General features: G+C 37.2%; 1 pseudogene; it reads left to right on the forward strand.

Annotated features, from left to right (window-relative positions):
* The first annotated feature begins 11,126 nt into the window (after positions 1-11,126).
* On the forward strand, positions 11,127-11,842 carry LOC102817600 (annotated as a pseudogene).
* The last annotated feature ends 13,494 nt before the right edge of the window (positions 11,843-25,336 follow it).

Consider the following 25,336-nt stretch of genomic DNA (forward strand, 5'->3'; position numbering starts at 1 on the left):
GTGATGTCACTTAGCGTCAACAACAACTTTCATTTTCAGATGGAGCATAACTCAGAGAAGAAGCAGCTGTAATAATCAAAATGTGAAATATATGAAACATGAATCTAGGAAGACTGGAAGTCATCAAAAATAAAATGAAATAAATAAAGATCAATATCTAGGCATTGGTGAGCCAAAATGGACTGGTATTAGCCATTTTGAATCAATCATATGGTTTCCTATGCCAAGAATGACATATTCAAGAAGAATGGTGTCAAATTAATCATCAAAAAGAAAATTTCAAGACCTATCTTGAAGTATAATGCTGTCTGTGATAGAAAAGTATCTATACCCGTACAAGGAAGACCAGTTAATAGAACTAATATTCAAATATACTGACCAACCACCAAAGCCAATGATGAAGAAATTGAAGAACTCTACTATCTTCTTTGCGTAGTTGCTATGAATCGGGCTGCGAACCGCAGGGTCAGCAGTTCGAAACTACCAGCTGCTTCGAGGGAGAAAGATGAGGCTTTCTGCTCCCGTAAAGATTAACAGCCTCGGAAACCCTGTGCAGGGTCGCTATGAGTCGGAACCGACTCCACGGCACATAACAACAACAACAACAACTACTTTCTTTAGTCTAAAACTGATCAAACATGCAATCAAGATATATTGATAATTGCTAGTAACTGTAATGTAAAAATTGGAAACAAAGAGGAAGGATCAGTAGTTGGAAAATATGGCCTTGGTGATAGAAATGACGCTGGAGATTTCATGATAGAATTTTCCAAGAACAGTGACTTCTTCATTGCAAATACCATTTTTTTCAGCCACATAAATGACAACTATACATCTGGCCTATTTTATAACAATTGATCTTTACCCTTTGTTTACAAGCATCTTGACTGCATGTGTGATCACTTCAGACTGAAGAAGCTGGTTAAAAAATAGAAGGATCAGTAATCGGAAAACACGACCTAGTTGATAGAAATTATGCTGGAGATAGCAGGATAGATTTTTGCATGACTTTTGCATTGTGAACGTCTTTTTTTCAACAAACTGTTTCAGTCCTGAAATCACTCACTAGCCTTTGCAAAAACATTTGGAAAATCCTATCTCACCAAATGACTGAAAGAATGTGTTGATCCTAAAGAAAGGTGATTCAATAGAATGCAAAAATTATCAATATAATTGATATCATATACAAATACAATTTTACTGAAGATAAATTAAAAAAAAAAAAAGTGGTTGCAGCTATATGTTGACAGGAATCTGCCAGAAATTAAAGCCTGATTCAGAAGAGGCTGTGGAAAAGATGCATTATTGCTGATATCAGATGGATCGTGGTTGAAAGCAAAGAATAACAGAATGATATTTACTTGTGTTTTATTGACATGGAAGGGCATTCGACTGTGTGGATCATAACAAATATGGATAATAGTGTGAAGAATGAGAACTCCAGAATACTAAATTGTGCTTAAGTGGAGCCTATAAATAGAACCAGAGGCAGTTTTTTTGTTTTTCTTTTTTAACAGAACAGGGAGATAATGAGTGGTGGTTTAAAATCAGGAAAGGTGTATGTCAAGGTTATATCCTTTCACCGTACTTATTCCATGTGACTACTGAGAAAATGATTCAAGAACCTGGGTTATATGAAGACCGTGTATTCGGAAGAGAATGTAGAACAAGGGATCTCATCTCCGATATCAGATGGATCTTAGCTGATAGCAGAGAATTCTAGAAAAGGTGTTTTGACTGTGTGGATAATGACAAGCTATGGATAACATTGCAGAGAATTAGTATTTATGAGTACTTAATTGTACTCATGAGGAATCTGTACATGAACCAAGAGGCAGTCATTTGATCAGAGCTAGGGAGGGAGCACTGAATGGATTTTGAAGGAGTGCGTAAGGGTTGTATTTTTTCATCATACTTATTCAATGTTTATACTGAGCAAGTAATCCAAGAACCTGAATTATATGAAGAACATAATATCTGTATTGAAGGAAGGCTCATTTAACAATCTGCCATATGCAAATGATACAACCTTGCTTGCTGAAAGGGCAAAAGACTTGAGGCAGTTGCTGATGAAGATCAAAGAGTACGGCCTTTAGTCTGGATTAAAGTTCAGTGTAAAGAAAACAAAAATCTTCACAGTTGACTGATACATATAACATCATGATAAGCTGAGAAAATATTGAAGTTATTAAGAATTTCATTTTATTTGGATTCACTATTAATGCTCATGGAAGCTGTTTTAGTTATTGTTGTTAGGTGCCGACTAGTTGGTTCTGACTCATAGCGACAAGGGAATGAAAACACTCCCTGGCCCTGAGCCAAACTCATAATTGTTCATCGTGAGCCCTTTGCTGCTGCCACTGTGCCAATCCATCTCACTGAGGGATAGTCCTCTTTTTCATTGATCCTTCACTTTGTCAAACATGAAGTCCTCAAGAGATTGTTCCTTCCTGATAATATGTATGAAGTATGGCTTCCAAGGAGCACTCTGGCTGTGCATCCAACACAGACCTATTTGCTCTACTGGCAGTCCATGGTGCCTTCAATATTCTTATCCCAACCACAACTCAAAAGCATTAATTCTTCGGTGGTCTTCTAGGTTCATTGTCCAACTCATGGAAACAGCCATCAAGAACTGAAACAACATATTATATTGTGCAAATCTGTTGAAAAGAAAGTTTTAAAAAGCAAAAATGGTACTTTGAGGGCTAAGGCTTCATTTGTTCTTTCTAGAAATTCTGGCTTATATTTAAAATCTGTAAATTATTTTATCAACACCTCTATTGTTTTCCTGTTTTTTATTTTTATAACAAAATTTACTTTAAACTTAATTTTTACTACCGGTTACCCAGTAGATTCTTAAGGTCTTAGGAGTCGAATTCTGCCATGGATTGTGTCTGCTCTTCTATCCTTATATGCTTTGTAATTATAAATTACAACTGCATCTTCAGTGAAATATTCATGAAATGAATTCATGTTCCTACAAAAAGCATTTTGGCTGCTTCCATCAGGTTCCCTAGCATTCTTTTTTTTTTTTTTTTGTCTTTGGCAAACAACTTTATTCTCTCACAATTTAAAAGGCTCGAGTCTGAATTCAGAGTATTGGCTCTAGTGCAGAAGTGGGGAATGTCTGGCCCTTCCAAGGCAACCAAAGTCCCAGCATCACATTGCTGTTGTTGTTAAATGCTGTCAAGTTGGTTCTAACTCACAGTGACCTTTATAGAGTTTCCAAGGAGCAGCTGGTGAGCTTGAACAGCTGACCTTGAGGTTCAAATTGTTGTTGTTATTGTTACGTGCTGTCGAGTAGGTTCTAATCCATAGAAAACTTGTTATTGTTGTGTGCCATCGAGTCGATTCCAACCCATAGCAACCCTGTATCCTTCACTTTGTCAAGAATTAATGCATTTGAGTTGTGGTTGGGATAAGTTGGGTTTACGAGGAGCAGGTGGTGTGCTTGAACCACCGACCTTACAGTTCAAACAGCTTTGCAGTCTGGCACATTAACCCACAGTGCCACACCAGGACTCCATAGAGACCTTGTTGTTATTGTTGTTAAGTGCCATCGAGTCGAAGGTTCCCTAGTATTCTATCATGCTCTACTGAAACTTGTGTAAAATTTCAAGAGTAGGGGTTTAGAGATCATAGGTAATATAATGTTTAATAGTCAAATCATGAGAGAAACTGTCCATGATTATATTCTCAGAACAATCTTTTGTCCACTCCAAGCCTAGATTAAAAAAAGATAGAATTCCTTGTTTTCTCCCAGTGCATCTCCTGTCTTCCCCTGTTAATTTGCAATTTTTTAGACATGTATAAGTTTAAATTTTCTGGTTCAGTGCAAAAGATCTTAGATTTAATATCTTGACTTTTGCCATCATATTGTGTCCTTTTCTGGACATTAAAACTCAAACCTCTGGAAGAAAGAGACTCCAGAATAAGAGAAAGAGGTAGAATGTGTGGCCATTTGGCTCCATAAATAGCTATCTTCTTTGCCATGAGACCAGAAAATTGAGTGATGATGCTCAGCTACCATTATAGAACATTTTGATCAAAGAGTCTGTTGAAGATTCCTGATCAAAAGAAGTAAACTATGGAAGAGAACTTCAAATTCTCATGAATTCCAGATTTTCTGGAACTATTTTGTTTCAAATTATCCCCTGAAGTCATCTTCCAACCAAACAATAGTTTAACTTAAAGAGTAAAGAATGTCTTTCTTGAACATTGTGTTCTTTTAAAAATAGATTTTTATGGGATCCATTGACAATAGCAACTTGAAAGGTTAAATGAGAAGGTTAGAGAGCAGTGGATTTATCTTAGTGGTAGCAGAATAATTTAGAAAAGGATAGCAAGAATATCATCAGCACACTTGAAAAATGTAATCAGTGTAACTGAATAGTATATGTAGAACTTGTGGAATTGGTTTATGGTTTGCTTTTTATATTTTCACTAACAAAAAATAAAATCTATTTAAAATAAAACAACAAATCAGAAACAAACTTAAGCTTCTGAGTTATTGTGTGTAGAGCACTGTCCAAAGGCAACCAGAGTATCAGCTCTAGTCTGCTGTTTCCTCTCAGTTTTAATCCTTGGCAATTTTTATGTCAATCTTTTGAGCTGTACAGCCACACTTAAAAAAAAATGGTGATAAGTCTACCTAGTATTTGTGGGAATTTCTAATGGAAGTTTTGACATGGTACCTGTAGCATTCCAAAGATTTTAATTTAGTTTTGTATGACAAGATATTGTTCCTTCCATTCACTGTATCTAGTCCACTTACCATAAATTATTTTTCACTCATTTATATAATATGTTTTACTTTAGAAGGTAGTTTACTTTGTGTCCACACACACATATTTCTCTCTCTTTACCATTCACCATATCAAAATATTCTAATTTGGTTTTTCCTTAATTTTTTTCTTTATTCAACATATCTGTAAAAACATAAGCAAAAGATGATTCATACACTGTTCATATGAGGCTAATGTTTTCAATTTTACTTTTTCTGTTTAGGACCATAGAAGAATTGATGCATTTGAGTTATGGTGTTGGATAATACTACTGAAAGTATCATGGACTGCCAGAAGAACAAACAAATCTTCATTCAAAGAAGTATAATCAGAATGTTCCTTAGAAGCAAAGGTGCCGAGACTTTGTCTCTTATACTTCAGACATGTTATCAGAGGGACCAGTTCTCGAAGAAGGACATTATGCTTAGTAAAATGGAGGGTCAGTGAAAAAAGAGGATGACCCCAATGAGTGGAAATGGCAACGCACTCATGTGTAACAGCAATTGTGAGGTTGGTATAGGAACGGGCAATGTTTCATTCTGGTGTGCATAGCTATGAGTCAAACTGACTCAATGGTACCTAACAGCAATAACAACAACAACAATGTATAAAAATAGGTAAGCTCCAAAGACCAAGTCACTCTATAAAAACCAGCATTACATGAAAATGGAGGATAGCTACATCATTACAGAACTACCAACTTACATCATTACATCACTGCCAACCCGCTGAGCCAAGTTGACACATAACCTTAACCATCACAGCCAACGTTACTCTTGCTTAGCGCTATGGTGTTCATTATTGTTGGACATGCATCGTTTAATGAGATAAATGGAATGATAGTAGGTTTTTTATTATTGATGTAAATGCAAATGGTTGGATAATTACATTACTTTTTGAGGATATATAATTATCTTACTTTTCAAATTTATGTATTTGAGAGATTTGCTTCCTGTCGTCCCTCTGAAAAATGTAATAACTGTAGTTTTCCATTCTTAACTATGTATTGAACATTTACTACAATAATGAGATATATTTGTAAAGCCCCGTCACATTTATGATCTCCTTTGCTTTTGGCAAGCCTCTGTGAGATAATAGCCCAGAAATTCCGTCCATTTTACTGAATGAAAAGACTGATGCTCATTGGACTGAGGTAGCCCTAAGAGTTTTATTAAATGTCAAACTAATACTTTAATCGAGGCATGAAATTCTAACTTTTTTTTCCCTAATGTCATTTCATATTACGGAAATCACTATGACTTCTACACACCAAGAAGACAAACAAATATGACATTTGTTCTCTCAAAAGAAGTACTGTTTAGTTATGAGATACTGGTCTAATGACTAAAATTTAAATGTTTATGTATGCCAATGGATACCAGACTGTGTAGAAGTATCAAATCTGCAATGCAGACAGTTAGAGCCTGCTGATGGGAACAAGTGCCATGAGAACTATCTGAAAAAGACACAAGGAAAAAGTGAGATTAGAGCTGGGCTTTGGAAGATAAGTAAGTTTTGGGTACTCATGTAGGTTGAAGAATGGCAAATAGGAAGGATAATTGGAGGGGCAAATGCACAGAATCTGGAACGACCAGGAGTACTTAGGAAAAAAATAAACCTGTGTGATTGCAGAAAAAGGTGTACTGGCAAATAATACCTAATTATATGCCCTTGATCCTGGTCCCATGTTTGCACAGATGACTCCTGGCAGATTCTTAGTGACGTTATCCACTGACTTAGCCATCGTTCTTATTGTACATGAGGTTATCTTTCACAATCTCTCTAATAAATGAGCCCAGTAAATATGAAATCACAGAAATAATAGCAAAGCTATGACTAAGTACAAAAAAAGCTTCCTGTTTACTTAAAGGATAGGTAAGGTTACATTTTCATACTAAATATTATCTGTGGCTTATTTGATTTCTTTATACACAGAAAAAAATGGCAGTATTTGATACTTACTCAGAAGAGAGGGAGTCTTTCACAGTTCCAAATTGGCAGACTAGATTATCATGCCAAAAAGCTCTCAGGGATCCTGTGCATAATTACCGAGTGATCACGTCCACTTTCCAGACACCAAAGTCATAAGAAATACACATTTGCAAATACATTTAGAATCATAATTAAACCCCTGTTGCCACAATGTGCTGTGCCTATTTCATATCACAAGTACATGATTAATACAAAGAAGTGGGAAATGTCAACATAAGAGTCAAAACTCACACTTACAGCCTTTTGCTATTCTGAGATGACATCTGAAAACGAGCAGTTTGGAGTGAGAATTTTTTCCATTAACATTGTGATCAGCATGTGCTATCAATTCTCTATTGACTTCAATTATTAGCAGCTACTATGAGTATTCCATTAAGTTTAATAATTGGCATAGGCTGAGAAATTTTAGTGCTTTCTAAGACCAGTATTTGCTACAAACTCCCCTAATTCCTTAATCATTTTTTTGCTATGATTTTGTATTGGTTTCTATTTGTCATTTCTGTCATTGCTATTGTTGTTTTTAGATGCCCTGGAAGTGATGTGATGAGTCATGGTGACCCTACATACAACAGAATGAAGCCCAACCCAGACGGTGCCATCCACACAATTGTTGTTGTTTGAACCCATTTTTACAGCCCATGTGTCAATCCATCTCAATGAAGGTCTTTCTCTTTTGTTCTCTGATGTGTTTCTCCCTTCTGATAACAAAGCCAAAGGATTTCAGATAAAGCCTTGCTATTTTCATTTCTAAGGAACATTCTGGTAATACTTCTCCCAGGATAGATTTGCTCTTTCTTCTGGCAGTCCATGGCATCAATGGTGAACTAGTGTGGTATTGGGATGTGGAATATACCTGTTACATGATTAATGTTGGGGACACCAAATTGTCTGTCTATGGAGTTTCATGCAATATTTCAGAAGAAATTTATTTTCTTTTAAATAAAAATATACCTGTAGTTAGTTATAGCAGCAAAAACATTTTTTGTAATTTCAATTTGCATATATTAATATTCCTACAAGGCTAAATTTGAAGGCACCTTACTACAGCAACAATCTTGTAATCTCAGAAATAAGAAATTTAGCAACTTAAAACTATATTTATCACATCTTATTTTATGACAAAAATTAAGGTTAAACTAAGGATTCTGTATGGTCTGGTATGGGAGGAGATCCATGGGAGGGACTAACACAGTTAGTTACTACACTGGGTGACATCTTTGGGTTTAAACACTTTAAGGAGATCTTTTTCAACAACTTTGTTCACTACAACACATTACTTGATTTCTTGACTGCTGCTTCTATGGAAGTTGGTTATTGATATAAGTAAAATAAAATCCTTGACAACTTCCATCTTTTCTCCATTTATATGATGTTGTTCGTTAGACCAGTTGTGGGGTATTTGTTTCTTTACAGTGAGGTGTAATCCATTTTGAGTGAGCATGCTGGCTCCATATGAAGAGAACTGGACTGGAAACCACAAAGGCTGTGGTTCATGTGCACCAGCGACTCTGAGGGAGAAAGGTGAGGCTTTCTGCTCCCACTAAGATTTAAAGCCATATGATCAAGAGCCATTTATACTGTAGGAAGAAGTCCAAGGTGCATTGAAGGAATTGGCAAAGAACAAGGCTCCAGGAATTGATGGAATAAAAATTGAAATCTTTCAAGAAAGTGAGGTGGCACTGGAAGCACTCACTCATCTCTGCCAAGAAATTTGGAAGACGACTATTTGGCCGACTGATTGGAAGAGATCCGTATTTGTGCTCATTCCAAAGAAAGGTGACCCAATAGAATGTGGAAATCATTGGACAATATCTTTGATATACCATGTGAGTAAAATTTTACTAAAGGTAACACAGAAACGGCTACAATCATACATTGACAGAGAACTTCCAAAAGTTCAATTTGGATTCAGAAGAGGACGTTGAATGAGGGATATCAGTGCTGATGCTGAATGGATCTTGGCTGAAAGCCGAGAATACCAGAAGATGTTTACCTGTGCTTTATTGATACACAAAGGCTTTTAATTGTTTGGATCATGACAAGCTATGGACGACATTGTGAAGTATGAGTATTCCAGAACACTTAATTGTGCTAATAAGGAATCTGTACATGGACCAAGAGGCAGTTTTTAGAAAAGAACATGGGAACATTGAATGATTTAAAATTAAGAAAGGTGTGCAACAGGGTTATATCCTTTCACGATACTTATTCAATCTGTATGCTGAGCAAATAATCCTAGAAGCTGGATTGTATGAAGAAAAGCATGGCATCAGGATTGGAAGAAGACTCATTAACAGTCTGTAATATGCAGATAATACAACCTTGCTTACTGAAAGTGAAGAGCACTTAAACTATTTACAGATGAAACTCAAAGAGCATAGTCTTCGGTATGGAATGGAATGTAAAGAAAATAAACATCCTCCTGGACCAATAAACAACATTGTTATCAATGGAGAAAAGATTGAAGTTGTCAAGGACTTCATTCTTCTTGGATCAACTATCAACACTCAAGGAAACAACAATCAAGAAATCAAACACCATATTGCATTAGGCAAATCTGTTGCACAAGACCTTTTTAAAGTGTTGAAGATCAACGGTGCACACGACCCAAGCCATAGTATTTTCAATAACCTCATATGAATGTGAAAGCTGGACAGTGAATAAGGAAGACCATAGAAGAATGAATGCTTTTGAGTTATGGTGTTGGAGACGAATCTTGAAAGTGCCATGGGCTGCCAAAAGATCTGTGTTGGAAGAAGTACAGCCAGAGTGCTTCTTGGAGGCCAGGATGGCCAAACTTCAACTCTCATATTTCTGACATACTGTCAGGAGGGACCAATCACTGGTGAAGGATATCATGTTTGGTAAGGCGGAGGGTCAGAAAAAAAGAGGAAGACCCCAGTGAGATGGATTGGCCAAGTGACAGCATAAGTGGGTTCAAGCGTGGCAACAATTATGAGATTAGCCCAAGACCAGTTAGTGTTTTGTTCTGTTGTGCATAGGGTCACTATTGGTCGGCATCAACTCGATGGTACCAAACAACAACAACAAACCCTAAGGAATGTCGCTATGAGTGGGACCGACTTGACAGCACTTAAGAACAATAAAAACATTCCATTTTGAAGCCTATATTCTTTATTCTTCAGTAATATGTACTTCAAATCATCTTCACTTTGAGCAAGCAAATTGAGTCATCTGCATATAACAGGAAATTAATGACATCTTTCACTTCTTATACCAAGTTATTTTTCAGATAGTCCAGCTTATCAATTATTTGAATAGAATGCAGACAGACAGACATGTGTTAGCTCAGTTGTCCTATGTGGTTGCCTGTGTGTTGCTATGACACTAGAAGCAATGCCACCAGTGTTTTAAGTACCAGAAGGGCCACCCAATCTAGAGACTGCAGACTAAGACAGACTAGGAAGAAGGAGAGACCGTCCACTTTTGAATGGTTAGCCACTAAAAACCTTATTAATAGTAGCAGTACACTGTCTGATATAGTGCCTAAGGAAGAGCTGCTTAGGTAGGGAGGCATTCCAGGAAAAGCTGTTTCATCAAAGTAGAGCTCACCAGAAATGAGGTAGATGGAGAAAAGCTTTGGGGAGCTTCATTTGCTAATGGAACACAACTCAAAATTGGAAGAATCAGCTGTACATGTCCATTAATAATCAGAATGTGCAATGTCCAAGTGTGAACCTAGGAAAATTGGAAATTATCATTAATGAAATGGAACACATATAGATATCCCAGACATAGCTGAGCTCAAATAGACAGATACTGACAATTTTGAATCAAACAATCATATGATTTGCTGTACCAGGAATGACATATTGAAGAGGAATGGTGTCACGTTAATTGTCAAAAAGAGCGTTTCATTATCTATCTTGAATTACAATGCTATCTATAATAGAATAATATCCATATGCCTTTTAAAAGGAAGACCAATTAATACCACTATTCACTTAGGCATTAGCTACTAAAGTCAGTGATGATGAAGCTGAAGAATTTTACCAACTTCTTCTGTCTGAAACTGATCTAACATGAGATCAAGATGCACTGATAGGTTTGGAACATCGAGCGGGAGGTGGTGGCGTCGGTGGCAGCGGTGGTGGCATTGAGAAAAGGTCTGGTTGGGTGAGCAGATGAGCCGAACAAACAAAAAACGAAATAGCCCAGCAGACTGTTGCTTACTCATCTTAACCAACTGCTCACCAAATTAACCAGAGCCCCTCACCATCAACTCAGGTTCGGCTGGTCCCCAGCCCACCTGCCGCAGCCCCAGCCATGGTGGCAGCCCCGGGAGGAGCACTGGCGTCCGTTTCCTTTAATCTCCAAGATTTGAAGATGGCTGCACAATCAGCTCTGAAAGTTGTGCTAAAAACACCACCAAGATGTCGCTAAATGAGCGCTTTACTAATAAGCTGAAGAAACAGCCGATGCCAGTGAATATTCGGGCTTCGATGCAGCAACAACAACCGATAGTCAGTGTCAGAAACAGAAGACTGTCCCAGCAGATGGAGAATGGACCCTCTGTCCAGGCAGCATTAAAATTTAGGCAGAGCTTAAAGCAGAACCTGGGTACGAGTAACATCCAAGCACTGTTAGGCCAACCCACAGGAGCCCTGGCCAGAGGAGCAGGACGAGGACCAGGCCTGCCTATAACCCAGAGGAGGACTACGTTGGGGACGTGCCACCAGAAACCTACTTAGGGGCGGGATGCTACTCCGAGGTCAAAACCAGCTCTGAGGTGGTTGAGCCGTAGCTCCTCGAATGGGCTTAAGAAGAGGTGGAGTTCGAGGTGGAGACGGGGCCTAGGTTGTGGAGCTATGGGTCGTGGTGGAAGCCGTGGTAGAGGTTGGGGTGTGATAGGTCGGAGAAAAGGGGGCTTTGGAGGCCGAGGCAGAGGCCGTGGACGAGGGAGAGGTGCCCTTTCTCTCCCTGTACTGTCCAAGGAACAGCTGGACAACCAATTGGATGCGTACATGTCAAAAGCAAAAGGACACCTGGATGCTGAGTTAGATGCCTACATGGCACAGACAGACCCTGAAATCATTGATTGAAACCTGCCCACCCTCTTGTTGAATTCACCACATCTGAACATGTTCTTAAGACAGCTGATAAGAGGAAGCCTGACTGATGCTGGAAGGGTCTGTCACAACAGGCTACAGACTTATTTGCCACCAGTTTGCATTTAGTGTGTTCCTTTTACTTTTTGATACTGTGTTGTATGAAATCCTTTTTTCCTTTGACTTGGTTTTATACATTATATATTTTTTTCACCCGGGGTGGTGGTGGGGAAGATGCATTGATAATTACAAGTGATTGAAATGCAAAAGTTGAAAACAAAGAAAGATTCATAGTTGGAACATATAGCCTTGCTGATAGAAATGATGATGGAGACAGCATGATAGAATTTTTCAAGACCAATCACTTATTCACTGCAAATACTATTTTTCAATAACATAAACAGTGACTATATACAGGAACCTCACGAGATGGAATGCATAGGAATCAAAGTGACCACACTGCAGGAACGTGGAGGCCAGGATGGCAATATCATCTGCCAAAACAAGACCAGAGGCCTACTCTGGAACAGAACATTAATTGCTTATGAACAAATTCAGGCTGAATGTGAAGCAAATGAAAGTAAGTCTAAGAGAGTAAAAATCTGGCCTTGAATATATCCCACCTGAATTTTGAGATCATCTCAAGAATATGTTTGAAGAATTAGCCACTAATAACCAAAGACCAAAGAATTGTGAGATGACATCAAGAACATCAACCATGAAGAAAGCAAAAGGGCATTAAAACAAGACAAGGAAAAAAGATAACATGGAAAGGAATACGATTCCATAACACTTAATTGTATTCATGACCAAGAGGCAGGTGTATGAACAAAACAAGGGGATAGCAAGTGGTTTAAAATCAGGAAAGGAGTCTGTCAGCATTGTTTCCTTTTTTTTTTTTTCATTGTTTCCTTTTATTGTATTTAAAATGCTTAGAGAATATGGCATCAGGATTTGAGAAAGAGTCATTAACAATCTTGTCTTCTGGAAGTGAAGAGGACTTCAAATACTTACTGATGGAATCAGAGACTGCAGTTTTCAGCATGAATTGCACCTCAAGGTAAACAAAATGAAAATCTTCACAACTGGACCAAAACATCCACTACTCGTCTATCACTTTGTTAGACTGTGGTGACTTGCCTGTTACCGTGTTGCTGCTTTTAAAATACTAATAGGGTCATGTGTGATGAACAGGCTTCAGCAGAGTTTACAGAGTAAGACAGAGTAGGGAGGAGAAGGGGCAGACTACTTCTGAATGATTAGCCACTGAGAGTCTTATGAATAACAGCCAAACAGTGTCAGAGTGCTAGAAGATGAAAACATGAATAACAAGAATGTGGTCAGATACAGTGCCCGAAGTCGAGTTCTTTAGGTTGGAAGGCACTCGAAATACATACTGGGGAAGAGATTCCTCCTCGAAGTTGCATTGACCATAATGATGTGATTGGAGCAAAGCTTTCGGGACCTTCATTTGCTGATGGAGCACAACTCACAATGAGGAGAAACAGCTGCAAACATCCATTAACAATCTGAACATGGAGTGAACGAAGTAGGAATCTAGGAAAACTGAAATTGTCAAAAATGAAATGCAACCCATCCTAGGCATTATTGAGCTGGAATGGACAAGCATTGGCTGTTTTGAATCTGACAATCACATGGTACTATGGCAAGAACTGACAAATTCAAGAGGAATGGTGCTGCACTCATTATCAAAAAGAACTTTTCAAGCACTGTCTTGAAGTACAACACCTAGATATGATAGGATAATATCCATAGGACTACAAGAAAGACCAGTTAATACCACTATTATTCAAATTTACCAATCACAGAAGCCAAAGATGAAAAAACTGAAGAATTCTACCAAATTATTCAGTCTGCAATTGATCAAACATTACAATCAAAATGGATTGATAATTACTGACAATTGGAACACAAAAGTTGTAAACAAAGAGGAAAGATTCATAGATGGAAAATATGGGCTTGGTGACAGAAATTTATGCTGCAGATAACATAATACAATTTTACAATACCAACAATTTATTCATTACCAATACCATTTTTTAACAAATTAAAAAGGTGACTATATACATGGAGGACTCCTGGTGTTGCACTGTAGGGTAAGCACTGGACTGTGAACCACAGGTTGGTGGTTCAAGCCCACCAGCTGCTCCTCAGAAACCTTAAACATGGTCACTATGAGTAGGAACCAACTTGACAGTCTGAATGCTCCTTCAGTGTTTTCAAGTAGTCCAACTCATTATGACTGACTATGTCTAGGGTTTCTGAAGAGTGGCTGGTTGGTTTGAACCACTGACCTTGTGGTTTAGATGGACCTTGCAGTCCAGTGCATTATCCTGCGACTCTAACCAGGACTCATTAAAAGTGAGGATACTGAGACTTCATCTCTCTCCTTCTTTGGACATCGTACTTGGAGGGTAAATGTAAAAAAGGCAGATGCCCAGTAAGATGAATTGACACAGTGGCAGCAGTAATGGACTCAGAGGTGACAATTGTGAGGATGGTGCAGGACTGGGCAGTGCTTGGTTCTGATGTGTACAGGGTTGCTGATGTACACGGTTAGGTGCACGTGATTTAAATCAACTCACTGGCACCCAACAACAACAACAACAACAACATACACATTGAAAAATTTCGTGAAAGGATACAACCCTGACACATACCTTACCTGATTTTAAACCACAAGATATCCCTTTATTCTATTTGAACAACTGCCTCTTGGTCTATGTATAGGTTTGCAGGAATTGATCTGGAATTCCAATTTATTTCTCTATGTTATTCAGAATGTGTTATGATACACACAGTCAAATACTCTTACATAATCAATGAACTATAGGTAAACAACTTTCTGGTATTCTATACTGTCAACCAAGATTCAACTGACATCAGCAATGCTATTCCTCACTGCACAGCCTCTTCTGAATTCAGCTTGAATTTCTGGAAGTACCCTTTCAATGTACTGTTATACCATTTTTAAATTATTTTCAGTAAAATTTTACTTGCTTGCGATATGCTTGATATTGGCAAACAATTTCTTTGGAATGGACATAAATATTGATCTCTTCTGTTTGGTTGGCCAGGTAAGTGTCTTCCAAATTTCTTGGCATAGATAACTAAGAGCTTCCAGGACTGTATCAGCTTGTTGAAACATTTAAATTAGCATTTGTCAATTCCTTGAGTCTTATTTTTTAACAACACCTCACTATAGCTTAAAATCTTTCTTCAGTACCATAGGTTCCTGGTCACATGAATGACAACTAATTATTTTGGTTACAATGACTCTGTGTAGTCCTTTCTTCTTCTTGTGATCCTTCCTGCATCATCTATATGTATATGCCCATAAAATCCTACTGTATTGGAACTTTAGGCTTGAGTTTTTCTTCAGTTCTTCAACTCATGAAATGCTTAGCATCTTTTTTGGTTTTCTAACTCCAGGTCTTTGCACATTTCAATGTACTATTTTTTTTTTTCCTTTCTGAGCTGCCCTTTGAAATGTTCTATTCAGGTTTTTTTTACTTCATCATTTATTCCATTTACTGTAACTACTCTACATTCAAGAGCAATTTTCAGAGTCTATTCTGAACATCTGTCTTTGTCTTTCCCTTCTTTTTAACTGAACTTTTATGTGTAATAGTCTTGATGTCATCACCCAACGTATCTGATTTTTGGACATTGGTGTTCAATGCATCCAATATATTCTTGAAACTGTCTCTAAATTCATCACATTTAATTATTTGCTATCAACAAAGATATTGTGCATTGTTGTTGTGTTGTTGTTAAGTTCTATCAAATCGGTTCCGAATCACAGTGACCCTGTATAGGGTTTCTGAGGAGCAGCTGGTAAGCTTGAACCACTGACCTTGCATTTCACACTGACTTTGCAGTCAAGCACATTAACCCACAACATACACCAGGACTAATATACATTAATTGCTATTAATTTAACCTTAATTTTAATGACCAACTAAGGCTACATTTTTTAAAGCCCAATATTCAGCATTTGCTGTGAAGGTTGTATATTTTGATTACAGATGCATTTAAAAACTTTAAGCCAAATCAATTAGAACATATAAAACATAGGAATTCTAAATGCTGGGCCTATGTGTAATAGAAGACATCTGCAAAACCACTTTAGTCCTATAACATTTTTGTTGACTAAAATTTCAACTTCCAACCAATGATTTATGATAGATGAGTTGTGAGAAAACTTATAAATTGTTTTATTATCTGTTTAAATCCCCATGGAACAAGGGCTGGAATGAAAAGCAAAATATATATATATATATATGTAGTTTTTCCAGACTGCTTAGGTTTGTATATTTCTACTGTGAGAGAAAATCAAATGTCCCAAATGGTGATTTTTCTTCAGTGATTAAATTTCATTTGTTATTTGAGTAAAAGAATAAACCACAATAGATGAATTCATTACTTTATATTCTTTTAGAAATAAGTATCATCTAAACATAACAAACTAATTTCTAAGGAGATGATTTGACCTATGTAGAACTGTGTTCCGTAGGGTTTTTGATGACAGATGTTTTAGAAGTAAACTGTCAGTCCTTTCTACCAAGGTGCCTCTCTGTAAACTCAAACCTTCAACTTTTTGATTAGCAGCTGGTTGTGTCTAGCTGACTCTAAAAGTAACTATTTAAATGTAGCATATAAGAATAATTAAGTTAAGGTTTTAACCACCCTTCCTGACTCCATGAGAAGTAAATATTCTACCAACTCTGCCCCAATTAAGGCTTCCCTGCCATCACAGTTGTTGTTGTTGTTAGGTGCCATTGAGTTGGAGCCAACGCATAGTGACCCCATGCACAGCAGAAGGAAACAATGTCAGATCCTGGGCCAACCTCACTACCGCTGCCACACTTGAGTCCATCGAGGCTGCCACTTGGCCAATCCATCTTGTTGGGGGTTTTCCTCTTTTTCTCTGACCCTCCATCTTACCAAGCATGATATCCTTCTCCAATGACTGCTCCCTCCTGACAATGTGTCCAAAGTATGAGAGATGAAGTTTGGCCATCTTGGCCTCTAAGGAGCACTCTGGCTGCACTTCTTCCAAAACAGATCTATTGGTTCTTTTGGCAGCCCATGGCACTTTTAGTATTCTCCTCTAACACCACAATTCAAAGGCATCAATTCTTCTACGATCTTCCTTATTGACTGTCCAGATTTAGCATTCATATGAGCTTTTACTCCAGCAGAAAATAGCTGAGCATCTCCACACCAATGATTTTCTCACTTTTGTTGGAGAGGCACACAAGGGCCTTCCAAGACTTCCAGATGACCCCATACTAATCTGGAAAAGACTGACTGAGAAAATGTCAGATCAGGTGCTCTGGTTTTGAAAAGTCAGATGCAGACCAAAAGGTGCAAAAGGATGGAAATAGTGCTTGTGACTGTTTTGTCTAACACTTCTTAAGCCACATACTCTAACCAAACAAGATACTGTTTACTAATGATCATGTGTAATGTGGGTACAAATCCTGCTATGCATTTGAATAATTGTCGTCACAGAGCACCTCTCAATTTCTGTTTGTTGCTTAGCATGCAGACCTTGGCTATCCCACAGACTCTTCTGCATCCTCTTCACAGCAGAGCAGAGCTTTCTGAAGTGGCTGAAGTTTCTTCTCTGCTCAGCTGCAGTCATGGCTTGCTTTATTTTTGTTATTTCTTTTGCTTCAGGAGTGTCATGTTATCTGATAGTCATAGTGGTACTGTTATCAGTTGACAGACTTTCTAGGAATCAGAATAGAGATAATTTTCTGGCTTTGGGTTTCTGAGAGCTATGGACAACATTTAACTCTGACACGTTGTTTATTTTCTTGCGTTTGTGGGTACAATGACCTCTTTCTTCTGCCTAGCTGACTGACTGTTGGAAGGATTACAATATTAGGAGTGAGGGCTGAGAGAGAGATGTGCTTAAATTTGGCTGTGTTCAATTTGGATTTAAAAGTTATAAACTGCAGAAGTCTTAATTGGATTAATGAGAATCATCAGGACTGGGATTAATTCTGAATTTTTTTTAATATCTTGAAATAATGAATCATTGTAAAATACAGAAAATGTTTTGGCTACATTAGTTGGATTTGCATTTTAAAATTTACACATTTCTATCCCTGAGGTGCTGATCTTCCCTACACTGCTAATTCATCACTTTTTCTTAATCCTGAATGAGAATTTCAGTTTTACACTCGATAGTAAGGGCAGGATCACCTTGCAATTGACATTTTCCAAAGTTGGAGCTAAATGTAATAGGTTTAAAAAAAATCGTAAGTCAATGTTGCATGTGGTTTTATCACTAAGAACACATTCCATTACAAAAATCCTTCTAAGTAAAATTTTATAAACTTTCAGATTGATCTTACACTTACTCTACTTTTTAGTACTATGCTTACCAGTTAGATGTCTTCCTCATAAACAAATTCTTTTTGAGACAATCCAGAAAGGCATTCCCTGTCATGATACAATGGCACCTTTGTCAAAGAATGTGGATTCCCACCTCTTTAGTCCATATTTCATAAGCATTCGGGGGCCACTAAGTTGTATATTTTATGTTTTCTGCTTTAAAAGAAGCAGGTGGGGAAGAAGATTATCTTTGACAGTTTTGCTGCATGCCATCACTTTGTTGTCATTCTTGGAATGTCTCAGAAGGTTTTATTAGGTAAACCAAAAAAGACCCAAAACACTGCCATTGAGTTGAATCTGACTCATAATGACCCTGTATAAGGTTTCTGAGACTGTAAATCTTTACCAGAGCAGACAATAAGACCTCTATAAAGTCCAGGTGTTGAACATATGTTTGTCATTGCATCCACAGACAGAAAAATGCATTTATTATCAAACCTGGCTTCCTGTGTAAGTACAACAAATTCTATACTTGTTAGTACATTACTGTGAAAATACTTTATACAGTATAGAGAACCTTCTTTAGTTCTTCCTCTTTCTTTCATGAGCTTAGTGTCAAGCCAGAGAAAAATAGGACAACCCATTCATACCATCCCATTGTCCTACTATACCAGAGAAAAGTTTTTTACGTGAAGTTTCAAAGAGAACAATTATCTCCCTCATCCACCTAATGGGATAAAGATGAGGCTGTTGACTCCTGTAAAGATTGGAACCTCAGAAATCCTATACAGTATTGCTATGAGTCAGAACTAACTCAACGGCACCAAACAATAACAACATTACATCAAAGGACAGTGGAGTTGGAGGAAAGTAGATTTCTTGCCTTATTAGAATTGCCATTCAATCTAATTACAAGGATTTCATTTTCTCCAAGCAACTATTAATGACTAGTTCAATCCAGGAACTACCGTTTTAATATAGCAGTAGCAAACTTTGTAATTGGCCAAGCAATCTAACTTATGAGATGTCAAATTTGATGACAATGGAAAGCTAGACAGTGACATGATCATGACTGTCTTGATGTCATACTCACTGTGGTTTCTGTCTACCTCCCTCTTTGGACATTATGGATAAAGAAGAAAACAGAAAAGAGGTAAATAAGAAAGAGTGGTTCATCAAGAGAGCGAATACATTGAAATGTCTTAGTAGAAATGAGCCACAGAATCTCTTCTAGTTCATTGTTGTTGTTAGGTGCCATCGAGTTGGTACCGACTCATAGCGACCCTATGCACAACACTGCCTGGTCCTGGGCCAACTTCACAATTGTTGCTATGTTTGAGTTCACTGATGCTGCCAATGTGCCAATCCATTTCATTGGGTTCTTTCTCTTCTTCTCCGACCCACCACGTTACCAAACATGTTATCTTTCTCCAGTGACTGGTCCCTCCTGACAATATGCCTGAAGTATGAAAGGTGAAGTCTGGTCATCCTGTCTTCTAAGGAACACCCTAGCTGTACTTCTTCCAACACATATCTATTTGTTCTTTTGGAAGTCCATGGTACTTTCATAAGTTGCAGTTTATAGTTTCTGCTCAGTTTTATGCTCAAAGAATCCAACTCAGAATAGTTCAGGAACTTTTGGATGCCAGATTGCTTGCAGAAAAGTTGCACAAAATTATTTTATATTTATCTCCTTAGTGTCAATTCAAATTGAATTATTTGTATAATTGGTTAAAATTATAGACATAGTGGTGAATACTGGGAAAGTATAGAGCAATTAACAGGTAAGTTTGAAGAGAGTGTTTTAGTTTTGCTTTGTTTTTTAACTCTAAGAATTTATATAAATTCAAGCTTCAGTTTTCATTGCAAAGCAAGAAAGTCTATCTGTACATCAGTCATACATTAGACTTGAAATATTTTAAATTTGGTTAGTGACAAATCATACACATGTATTAAAATCAGGTTTTATTTAAGACAATTGAAAATCAATTGTCTTGTGAAATAAAACTGTGAACCTATGTGCAAAATTCTGACATTTGTGTTTAGAAACATTTCTTCTTTGATGTATATATTGGTTGCTGTTCCTTACCTATAATAAATGGACCGTCAAATCTTCATTAAATGAAGTAGTGGAGGAAATTTGTAAATAATGGGGCACATTACATGAGATGATGGATAATTCTGAAATGATTCATATTTGTCTTAGATGGCAACATAGGCAATGTTTATCTATGTCTTTGCTCTGAAAAATCCATAGAATTGTTGATAAAGTAACACAATTACTTTGTAAGAAGGTCCACCATAACCATTTTTAGCCCATTGTACATGTCCTTCTCATTTCCTACACAGAACTAGAAAGGAAGTGCTTCACCCCCAAATTAACACAAATATGAGCCTCAACATTCAGTCTTAGAAGAAAGCTGATTCATATCTTCCAAAAAGTATTCTTTTTCACTCAATTCTTTGTTAACACCTAATATACTTGAGTCAAACAATATAGGCTTGGAATCCCTGAAAGATATAAATGGTTAATGTGCTTAGCTGCTAACTGAAAGGATGGAAAAGTTGGAGGTTTCAAGTCTGCCCTGAAGTGTGTAGGAACAAAAACTTGGTAATCTACTTACAAAAATCCACCTCTTGAAAATCCTGTGGAGCACAGTTCTACTACCACACACATGGGGTAACCATGAGGCTCAAAGGCACTTTTTTTTGTTTTGTTTTTTTATACAGAAAACTAGTTATGTAGATGATAATCCTCTTTTAGATAAGTACATGTTAATAAATTTAAATATTAATTTTTATTATGCTGCTGGTGTGGTGCTGGACTGGGTAAACACTGGACTGCTAACCACAAGGTCGACAGTTTAAACTCACCAGCCACACCATAGAAACCCTATACTGTATCACTATGAGTGGGGACTAACTTGAGGGCACTGAACAACAACAACATACTGATTTTCCATTAAATTCCAAATTTCTAGTGTTGAGTCTTACAGTTTTATTCCTGAATAACGTTTTTATCTACTTAAGATATATTTTTAAAGGAAAGTACCTTTACCTTTACAGATAACCTCAAGTTAGACAGTTTTTAAAGTTCACTACTCCTAGCCACTGTAAGTATTTTTAACCTTTTGTAATAGACTAGAATTTTCTTGTGAAATAAGAAAATTAAACTCAAAGCAGGCACTAATAAATTCAGTCCCCTGAGGGTCTTTCCCATTCTATGTAACGTCATCTGTTCTTTCTCTATCTTCTCTAGAGTTTACAAGTGGCAGTCATGAGTTTAGTGTTTACTCAATCTCAAATGTGTAATGTATGCTCATGTTGTCTCTTCATTCTGTCAAGCGCTCTGTAGGTCGATGCTGGGTGTTATACCTGCTTTGTATTCCAGAAAACAGTCAGGAGAGTAGATAACTGTGTTGATTAATTCAGGCATGTAGAAACACAAACGCGCTTTTTAGTCAATTATCTTAATTAATTGAAATTTCAAGATGAAAAAAAAACTTGCCTATTGTTTTATTGTTCCTGAAAAAAATACAATTTTCTTGTGTAAATGGGAGCTCTGTTTTATTAACAAATACTTCTTTCGTAATTGTCTTCCTTCTTCCTTTTCCTATGTATCCCCATATCTTAAAGTATGGCATTCTTTCTGTGTCACAACTTTTGTCCAGTCTTAACTGTGTGCTAATTAAGGCAGATTTCCTTAAATTCAGTTTCAATAACCATGACTACGTCGTTCCTGTTAATGACATGCACTCTAAGTAACTCAGTGCTGAACACAGTCCACTGTAATTGGGAAGGAAATCATTTCCATTGGTATGTCTTGGACCCAGAGCTAGAACTGACATTTCATTATACATGGTGACATGGCCTCTCTTCTGAAGGAGAAATAAAAGGTATTTCCTACAAATAGGCAACAGGCACCTGACCTGTTGGATCGGGTTACATCAGGCTATGTTGTGTTACATGATGTGACATGCTCTACAATGACCTGAGGCAATATCATCCTGTGTTATCCTAGTACCGCTCTTTATTAAACAACCATGGGAAGGTTAATCAGTGGTGGTCAAAAGCATTTTCAGGCCATCTTTACAAAGAAGTGTGGAATAAACCATGCTCTCAACTGTTCCTCCTAGATGTCCTGTAAGAAAATCAAACAGCACAAGATCTACAAGAGTTACACAAGTCTCTGTTGTTGTAAATGCGGAATTCTACTTCACAGGTACACAAGAGAGGTATGCATGTATTTTATATAAACCATAAACTCTGAAACAAATAAGTACATCATAAGACATGCAAGGTTTTTTTAACTTTAGATGTGTTTACGATATATTATTAAAAGCATTTAAGCCTTAAGATCCTTAGGTGTCCTACTGGCATAAGATCTGTTCATAATTACTTTTCCTGGTTATTAAAAGCTGTCATTTATAATTATACATTAATTAAAAGGTATGATAAAAGTCTTCATGAATCTTGCCCTTGAGATGATTTTTATCAAAACCGAGGCTCACAGTAAGAAACTATCTTACTTATTACATTATGTGATATTATGTAAAAGGAATCCATTGTGTTTGGTCATTTTTCCTAATGATTTTAATAGTATTTTCCTATTGATATATCTTGGTTAAAAACCTGGTTTAATGATCTGCATAAAGAACTGAACAATATTACATAGGTACATCTATCTAGTGATTTTAGGGTAATTACTGGTGCATGGAACAGAATATAACCTTTTGGTTATATTCTGCAGTAAAAGGAATAGGTTAGAGAGGTTTTTATGCAAATTAGAAATGCTCTGTGTTGGAAGCCTAATTGTACTTTTTATTGTTAGACAAGTCAATACTGCTTTAATACACATTTTATAAGCTTCTTGCTGAAATTGTATATGAAAGAGATTGGTTTCCATAGATGAAAGGCATAATCTTAACAATGAGGCCACATAAGCAGAGTGGTTGAAGTACTGATAAAGGATTTGTTAGCTCCAACATAGAATACGCCGTATTAGCCTTATTACTCACTACTGTTTGACCCACTGCTGTTAACTGTGTTAGTCACATGCACTGCAAACTTGGTTTGCACAAGCCTGTGTGTGACCACTCAGAGTAAACATAATCTAATATGAAGAGCATTTCAATTGCAAAGAATTACAGATTTTATTTTGTTTTTTAGTTTCTTCTTTATTTGAAGGGAATTACTTGGATCCTGGGAATTTTTACTTCAACAGCTTTTATTTAGAAAATCAGTTTAGTAATATCAAATTTAAGTCTCAGCTTCACCTTACGTTTTATGTGTGATATCTTTTCGAATCAACACAACTTATATTTAAGAGGAAATGCCAATATAAAGGGTCATTGTTTATAACATCATAGGAATTTAAGAGATTAAAAGAATATTGAACAGGTGTTCATTTGAATCATTTGTATTTATTACTTATTCATTTGAATTTACAATTGTTTGTGGGGTTTCCCACTAATTTAATAATGGGTAGATTAAGAAATGTTGCTTTATAAATGTAACATCTAAAAAAAAGGATAAAATAGTAAAAGAAAGAAGATGAAAAAAAAATCAGTCCTCAAATTCACAATGTCTGCAATCAGTTCAGATGTGTACAATTTGGTAAATAAATGAGAATGAAATGTAGATTCAGCTGAGAAAAAAAATTCTTTGCAAATGTTGTTGTTATGTGCCGTGGAGTCAGTTCCGACCCATAGCGACTCTGTACAGGGTTTCCGAGGCTGTAAATCTTCACGGGAGCAGAAAGCCTCATCTTTCTCCCGAGGAACAGCTGGTAGTTTCAAACTGCTGACCCTGAGGTTAACAGCCGATTTGTAAACACTACGCTACCAGAGCTCCTTTCCAACTTTTAATTTCAATTATATGTCATTCTGATTGGCTAACCAAAATCCACCTTCCTCTTTTGGAAGATATTTCACGTTGAGTGAACCTTTCCAATATAGAATATGAATGGGGTATAAATGCTCCACTGGCCAAGAGCTACAGATATATGACTAGTTTCCGTTAAAATGCACTGCCATCAAGTTGATTCTGATTCATAGTGACCCTGTATAGGGTTTCTGAAGCTAAATCTTTATGGAAGCAGACGGCCTCTTCCTTTGTCCTACAGAACCACTGATGGGTTTGAACAACCAACTCTGTGATTAGCATTCTAGTGCATATCCTACAGTGGCAGATTCAGTTAGGTGTCTCTAAATTTGTTGAAGAAAATCCAAACCCCAGGGAAAGTGTGATAAAATTCTCGCACTGACTGGAATGGGCATCAAGAAGAAAGAAGCAGAGGGCCAGGAGCCCAGCATCCTCAAGGCTGGAGGAGACACCCTTATATAGTTGTTTCTGTTATCCAGTCAGTTCCGACTCATAGTGATTCTGTATAGGGTTTCCAAAGAGTAGCTGGTGAATTTGAACCAGTGACCTTGCAGCTAGCAGTCAAATGCTTTTCCACAGCACAACTCTTTATATCTGTTATTGTTAAATGCTGTCGAGTCAATTCTGACCCATAGCGACCCTGTATAGGGTTTCCAAGGAGCAGCTGGTAAGCTTGAACCTCCGACCTTGCAGTTCAAATATCTTTGCAGTCTGACACATTAGCCCACAGCGCCACACCATGAATTTGAACCTCTGACCTGTGGTTAGCAGTTCAGTGCTTATCCTACAGAGCCACACCAGGACCTCCCCTTATGTAGTTATTGTTGCTGTTGCTAAGTGCTGCTGTAGTGTCAGTTCCGACTCATAGAGACCCTGCATAGGGTTGTCCAGGCTGCAAATTTTTATGGAAGCAGAGAGCCTCACCTTTCTCCATGGAAGCTGGTAGTTTCAAACTGCAGCCTGACTCTAATCACTATGCTACCTGTGCTTCTTTAAGAAGGTAGTATAGGTTAATATTTAAATTTGTCTTTTTATTATGCTTCAGTGAAGGTAAATTTCACAACTCATCAATCTCTGAATTCACCATCACACACAAAGAAGGCTCCCAGAGCATTCTGATTAACTTTCTGATGACTCACTTTGAAATTGAACAAAATAAGAAACATTAGATATTTGAGGACCAATGCTCATATAAATAAGAGAAACTAACAAAAGTAACTTGTTTATGTGTCTACA

Source organism: Chrysochloris asiatica, unplaced genomic scaffold (assembly GCF_000296735.1).
Source record: "Chrysochloris asiatica unplaced genomic scaffold, ChrAsi1.0 scaffold00032, whole genome shotgun sequence".
Lineage (NCBI taxonomy): Eukaryota > Metazoa > Chordata > Mammalia > Afrosoricida > Chrysochloridae > Chrysochloris > Chrysochloris asiatica.